Raw genomic sequence first — 7,234 nt, forward strand, 5'->3', positions numbered from 1 at the left:
ATGGTTTTGTCACATATGTCACTCCAGGGGGAGTGTGAATAAATGAACCAGAATGGGAAGTGTAATCATGTGGAAAAGCAAGAAAATTACCCTTTCATGAATCTCTGTCATGTCCCATGTCAGGTGAGATGAGTTTTGAGTGAGAACATGTAACACAAGTGAGACATTCCATAGAATCACAGAATAGTTCGGGTTGGAAGGGACCTTTCAAGGCCATCCAGTCCAACCCCCTGCAGTGAGCAGGGACATCTGCAACCAGAGCAGGTTGCTCAGAGCCCCGTCCAGCCTGACCTGGGATGTTTCCAGGGATGGGGCATCGACCACTTCTCTGGGCAACCTGGGACAGGGGTTCACCACCCTCAGTGTGAAAAATGTCTTCCTTCTATCTACTCTAAATCTGCCCTTTTTTAGTTTAAAACTGTTACCCCTCTCAGCCCTGCCAGCTGCAGGAAGGTCTCCCCGGAGCCTTCTCTGCTCCAGGCTGAACCCCCCAGGTCTCCCAGCCTGTCCTCCCAGCAGAGGGGTCCCAGCCCTCGGGGCGTTGCTGGGGCCTCCTCTGGCCCCGCTCCAGCAGGTCCATGTCTCTCCTGTGCCGAGGGCTCCAGAGCTGGACACAGCCCTGCAGGGGGGTCTCCCCAGAGCGGGGCAGAGGGGCAGAATCCCCCCCCTCGCCCTGCTGGCCACACGGCTTTGGGTGCAGCCCAGAACACGGTTGGCTTCTGCCGGCTCGTGTCCAGCTTTTCATCCCCCAGGACCCCCAAGTCCCTCTCGGCAGGGCTGCTCTCCTGATACCGGGGTTGCCCCGACCCAGGGGCAGGACCCTGCACTTGGCCTTGTTGAACCTCATGAGGTTCACATGGGCCCATGCCTCGAGCTTGCCCAGGTCCCTCTGGATGGCATCCCATCCCTCAGGCGTGTCAGCCACACCACTCGGCTTGGTGTCAGCTGCAAACCTGCTGAGAGTGCACTCGGTCCCGCTGTCTATGTCATGGATGAAGATACGAAAGAGTACTGGTCCCAACACAGAGCCCTGAGGGACAGCACTCCTCACCAATCTCCATCTGGACATTGAGCCATTGACCACGCCCCTCTGGGTACAACCATCCAAGCGATTCCTCAGCCACCCGACATGCCACCCATCAAATCCATATCTCTCCAATTTAGAGAGAAGGCTGTTGTGGGGAACCGTGTCAAAAGCCTTGCAGAAGTCCAGATAGATGACATCTGGCTCTTCCCTTGTCTACTGATGTGGTCAGTCGGTCACAGAGGGCCACTAGGTTGGTCAGGCAGGACTTGCCCTTGGTGAAGCCATGCTGGCTGTCTCAAATCATCTCCCTGCCCTCCATGTGCCTCAGCATAGCTTCTAGGAGGATCATTGCCCATTAGGATCTTAAAAGCATCACTCCAGCCCAACCAGCTCTGACTTGAAAGCTCCTCTTTGGATTTACAGGGCTTCTGCCAGCTCATAACACCATGGATAAGCATCTCCTACATATCTACAGCCCCAGAAGGGGGATTTGAATGCGCCCTGCTTCGAAATGGCAGCCTCCCCTGGAGGTCCATGCTGCCAGAGTGCTATAGTTGTAATGATGGGGGGAAAATCAAGAGTATTTTAGGTTGTAGTTAATTAAATCTGCCGGTGGTAACATTAGAAAAGATGCATTTCCAAGGAAGCAATGGGAAGTCACTGTTTTTATAAATGACTTTGGCATATAGAGTTGGAGATTTCTACCGAAAGCTGCTGATCACAGAGAGTTGTACAGCAGCACTGTCAATACTGGAAGATGAGGTCAGACGAGCTGGAGTGATGGACGTGACACTGCAGTTCAGTAATGTCAAGTTTAATGTAGACACACAAGGACCTGGCAGAAAGGAAATGGGAAAGATTTGGGCCAGCCAAAAGCCGTCAATGCTATGAAGCCATGGACAAAGCTGTACAAGGTGGCATTTTGTCAGAGGCATGTGTAGGAACCCCCCGGGGAAAAGGCACTGGTCAGACCCCAGGAGGGTCTTTTTTTGCATCACCTACAGCAATGAAAAATGAATTTGACGAGGGACTCTTGTTTCTTTTTCCAGCTCTGATGTGCTTGCCCTGGATTCACCCAAATCTGCCGATGCAGCTAGTAAATGCAGAAAATTATCTGAAATTAAACTTTCAGACAGTTTTCCCCTGCCCACTCCAGCTTTGCCCCGAGATGTACTGTCTGAAAGATCCTTCCTTCCCAGTAGCTGGCACTCACTTCTAATTTTAAACTGAATTGCAAATCCAGATGATTAACCAGCTCCAGGAGAAAACTTCCAAGGGGCATTTATGAACCAGTAAGGATTCTCACGAACGCATTTATACTTCTCATAAACTCCCTGGTGTCAAGATAGAGACCTGGGGGGGGTGTTGGATCCTTACCTGCTGTTTCATTTCAATGAAAGGAGGGCATTCACCTTATTTGCACCAAAGATGAAAGTAAACGCAGGGTTTGTCCATCCCAAGTTTGCATTTTGCAGGCGTGCTACTCCTCTCCTTTGCAGACAGAAGGGAAACTGCGTCCCTGTGATGCTCTGGAGAGAAGCCACAGCAGCCGACATTCACAGATGACGACCTGAAAAAAGAGAGGGAAAAACAAGTAGTATTTCAGCAGAGGTGATGCGCTCAGCAAAGGGCAACATTTACAGATTCTCCAGGGAACTGGGGAACTAATCCACTTAGTAAAACCCTTTCAGTCCCCATTTCAAGGCAGACAAACTAAATTTTCAGCCACTAATTTAATCTGCATTGCAGCGAATTCACTGGGGAAAGCAATACCAAATCTAACCGGTTTGGGTAGTTTTTGTCAGTTCTCATATTGCCCCAGAAATGACAATTCCCACAAAGCCGAGTGGTTCCTACATAAAAGCAAAGCAGCCCGAGCCACGAGGGATGTGCTCAGTGCTGCAGGAGAAAATTTAAGCTTTCTATTCGGTGTATCCTGAAGCCTAAAGACTCTGGGTATCTCTTGGTGATGGAGAAAAAAATGATTCAGGAGATACGCCAGCGCTCCTCTTCCCACATCTGCATCAACAAACTCCACAGCGCTGTTCTCCCTCAGCTGGCGATATACATGAAATAAAACCCGAGTCTGTTGTCTACCTCCACGAGCACCACCAGGCCCAGAATTTGTAAACTAAAGCAAATCCCTGTGTAGCTGGAAACTTAATGGATGACAATGATGATGATTGTTGTTGTTGTTATTGTTATTCCGATTTCCATGTTGTCTATGAGAAGACTGGCAGGCAGCAGGACCCTAACTTTAGCACAGTGCGGTTATACGCACCGTCCTTCTGTTTACCTGCAGCTGTAAATTCCCCAGTATAATTTAGTGGTTCTCCAAACGCTGTTCAGCCTGGCACCACTTCTCCTGGTCTGCAAGGACCTGCCCAGAGCTTCAGAGCTGCTCTACGCATCCGTTTCAAATGGCAGTAGAGCTTGCCAGCGCTACCTGGCTGCGTGAGAAAACCCGAGAAAACAGGGGACTATCACTCAAATGCTCTTACTGACCAGCAGAAGACAGCTGTGAGGATGGGACGAGGGGATGCAGTTTGAGAAATACTGCTGTGAAGGTTGCTGAGACACCTGAAGGACTGCAGTGTGTGGGGACACGGAGGCTGCGTAGAAATAGCATCCCTAGAAGGGATTTCTCTGGGGAGACCCCCCTGCAGGGCTGCGTCCAGCTCTGGAGCCCTCGGCACAGGAGAGACATGGACCTGCTGGAGCGGGGCCAGAGGAGGCCCCAGCAACGCCCCGAGGGCTGGAACCCCTCTGCTGGGAGGACAGGCTGGGAGAGCTGGGGGGTTCAGCCTGGAGCAGAGAAGGCTCCGGGGAGACCTTCCTGCAGCTGGCAGGGCTGAGAGGGGTAACAGTTTTAAACTAAAAAAGGGCAGATTTAGAGTAGATAGAAGGAAGACATTTTTCACACTGAGGGTGGTGAACCCCTGTCCCAGGTTGCCCAGAGAAGTGGTCGATGCCCCATCCCTGGAAACATCCCAGGTCAGGCTGGACGGGGCTCTGAGCAACCTGCTCTGGTTGCAGATGTCCCTGCTCACTGCAGGGGGTTGGACTAGGTGGCCTTGAAAGGTCCCTTCCCACCCAAACCATCCTGTGGTTCTGTGATTCTGCAGAGTGCCGTGGGTTCATTCCTGCTACCTGCGCATCCCCGGGCATCCCCCACCAGCACTGCAGAGAGAAGCGGTCCTGACCTGGTCTGGGAGATAAAAGCAAGCTTCTGTCATCAGGAAATCACATTTACATTCTGGATGTTCAAAATTAAACACATTACAGCAGGGACCAGTGCTGGATTTGGGCAGCTGTAACTCATTCCCAGAGCTTACAGCTTTATTTTGGAGATGTGACATACAGCAGCATATTGAATGAAAGTGGGGGGAAAAAAATCCCAAACGAGTTGATATTGTTTAAATAATACACTCTATTTTATTTTGTCTTAAAATAGTTTAACCTTTATGCTACAGACTTGTTTCAAAAAACAGAAGGTCTCATCTTGCACCAAAAATATATATATTTATATATATATATAACACTCTGTTTTATTATTATTTTTTCTCCAAAGACCATTAAATACTAGATGGAAAATGAGAACTAAATTATGAGTGTCAAGAAGAATCAAATTTTTTAACTAGTCTCGCACGTTTTAAACATTTATATTCTAAGCAATGATTTGTCTTCACTACAGAAGATTCCAAGTTCACACTCCAGCAATTCAGGAACTGCTAAACCATGAAGGGCTTGAGCCAATGCACACTGAAGTTGACGGAAAGCCCCGTATCAACTCCAGTGGGTTCTGGATCAGGCCCCAAGTGCATTGGTTCTCAGCCATACGATGGCTAACATTTCTCTTTCCTGCTGAGAAGAGCAAAACCATCCAGGCACCTTTTGCTCTCTTTAAAAAAAAAAAACAAAACAACAAACAACAAGGAACAAAACAAAACCACTTCCTAGCTATCCAGTGATTGCGGTTTTCAGATCACTACCCTTTCAAATTTGTGAAGAATAAGAGAAAATATGTAGTGTTTTAAATAAAAGAAAACCTGCATCAGACTACAATACATGAATTGTTTAAACAAACACAGTGCACAACTGGAGGAAGTTTGGTTAGGACGCAGTCATTTTTATATATACATGGAAGTCACATCATATACAAACTGAAAAACAAGAGAGTTAGTTTGCATTTTTCATGGAAGGACTACAAATGGGTCCCTGCAGCTTTCTTCAAAACCGATCTTTAAAAGACTTTGTGAAACAGGAAAAAGCAGCCACACTAAATCACTGTTCCAAAATTACCTTTATAGCATGTGTGCTAGCCCACTAAAACGACGGCTGAGTTGCGTGATTAAAATATGAGGAGAAAAGACCGACAGCCACTACTAATATGGTGCCCCGACAGTACAGGGCTCTTCCCCACTGCAATGCGAATGGGCTCCATCCATGCGCCGCTCCCTCCCTCCCACCCCCAGAAAAAGAAATCGGTCACTAGAAGCACCACATACATTTTTCTGGCCATGCAATACACTTATGTTCAATGTTTTAGAAAGCTTGAAATTGGAATATCAATCCCTTACCTAGTTGTTCTTTTGAAGTACAGTTGTAACTATTCTGCTTATTAAAGAAGTTGTTGTTTGTTACTAACTATACCACCACTGCTGGGGTTTTTTTCCCTTTTTTTTTTTTAAGTTATGTGGCAACATAGGTCATTTTATTTTTTTTTCTTGCCCACAAATACAATTATTGGAAGCCAAATAAATTTAGAAACCAGCCAACACAAAACATAAACAGAACTTCCCATGTCCTGACTACCCCCTGTTCAGCCTCAAATGGCAAAAAATCTGATGATAGAGCTGTCCAAAATTCCCACTAGAAACATCTGGAATACAAAGGGACATTTTAATTGCACTATAGACATTTAAAGTGAATATCATCTTGTTAAATCTAATCTTTGGTTTTTGCCTTGAGAAAGGCTCAAAATGACAGATGAGGGGCAGGAATTTCCATGTACGCTGCAGAAACTACAGCTCGCTAAAGTAAGTAGTTCCACCGATTTCGGTAGAGTAAATATTCTGGTAGAAAGTGTTTCCTGGATCATACCCTAAAAACAATTCCAAAACTAGGATGAGACACATGACCTAAAGCCAGGAAAATGGTGCACATCTAGTTAAAAAAGAAAAAAAAAAAAAAAAAAAGATCACAACCTTAAGCCCTGGTCCTGCAATACCTTTTAGGACAGAGTTTTAAGCACTTGAATGGCCCCACAAGTTTCAGCAAACTGCCCGAGCCAAACGCTATGCAGTTGCTAAAGTGCTTTGCCAGACTGGGGCTTTGGAAGTCGTTTTGGTTGGTTCTTTTTTGAGGTGGTCAATGAAGCAAATAAGCAACAGTAGAAACGAGGACTACGAGCAAAATGTTTCCTTTCTCTCCTTCTCCTATTCCAGGCAAGACTCAGATATAGGTAAAAAAGTTCAGCTGTATTTAAAAAGGAAAGGGATGCTGGGCCTTTTTATTACTTTTCTTTTTCTTGTGCTTTTGTAATAATCAGCTGCTACTAAGTCACTACTATTTTAAACCGTAACAAGCTGTGGGAAATGACCAGTGAAACACAGTAGTCAAGTAGACAGAAGACTCAGCACTGAAAAGAGTGTAAACTATAAATTATATTGAAAATAAAAATCCTTTAATTAAAAGCTGTTCAGTGCATATGTTATGGGCCATTGTATTAAAAGACAGTCCCTCCTGCTGGTAACATAACCAAATCAGCTTGGGTATAAATACTCTTGGCCCAATTTTCAGAAGTGTTGAATACCCCCAGTTCCACTGAAATCAGTGAGGACACAGCATTTCTCAAAATCACTGATGCTCACACAGCAAAACACTAACTTCTACTAACAAACTCAATATACTGATAAATTAAAAATGTTCTGAAATTGGAGGTGGGAAAGGGTGGGAGGACATAAGTTTGCACACAGTTGTTTCTTCAGATTAAGACGTACACGAGCTAGTAACTGTAGATGTGTTTTAAATTTGGTGCTATTGGGTTTTAATTGGGAGGAATCCTCTTTTGAGAAGGCAAAACCATTTTAAATTATATTGAAATTATACTACATTCCTATGGAAATGAGAAACTTCATGAGTTTGAATTTTGTTATGCCAGGAACAAGGCTTCCGAAGCTGAAGCTTTACCAATGAACTTCTGTG

The sequence above is a fragment of the Phaethon aethereus genome (genome assembly GCF_964289735.1).
Source record: "Phaethon aethereus genome assembly, chromosome: Z".
Classification (NCBI taxonomy): Eukaryota; Metazoa; Chordata; class Aves; order Phaethontiformes; family Phaethontidae; genus Phaethon; species Phaethon aethereus.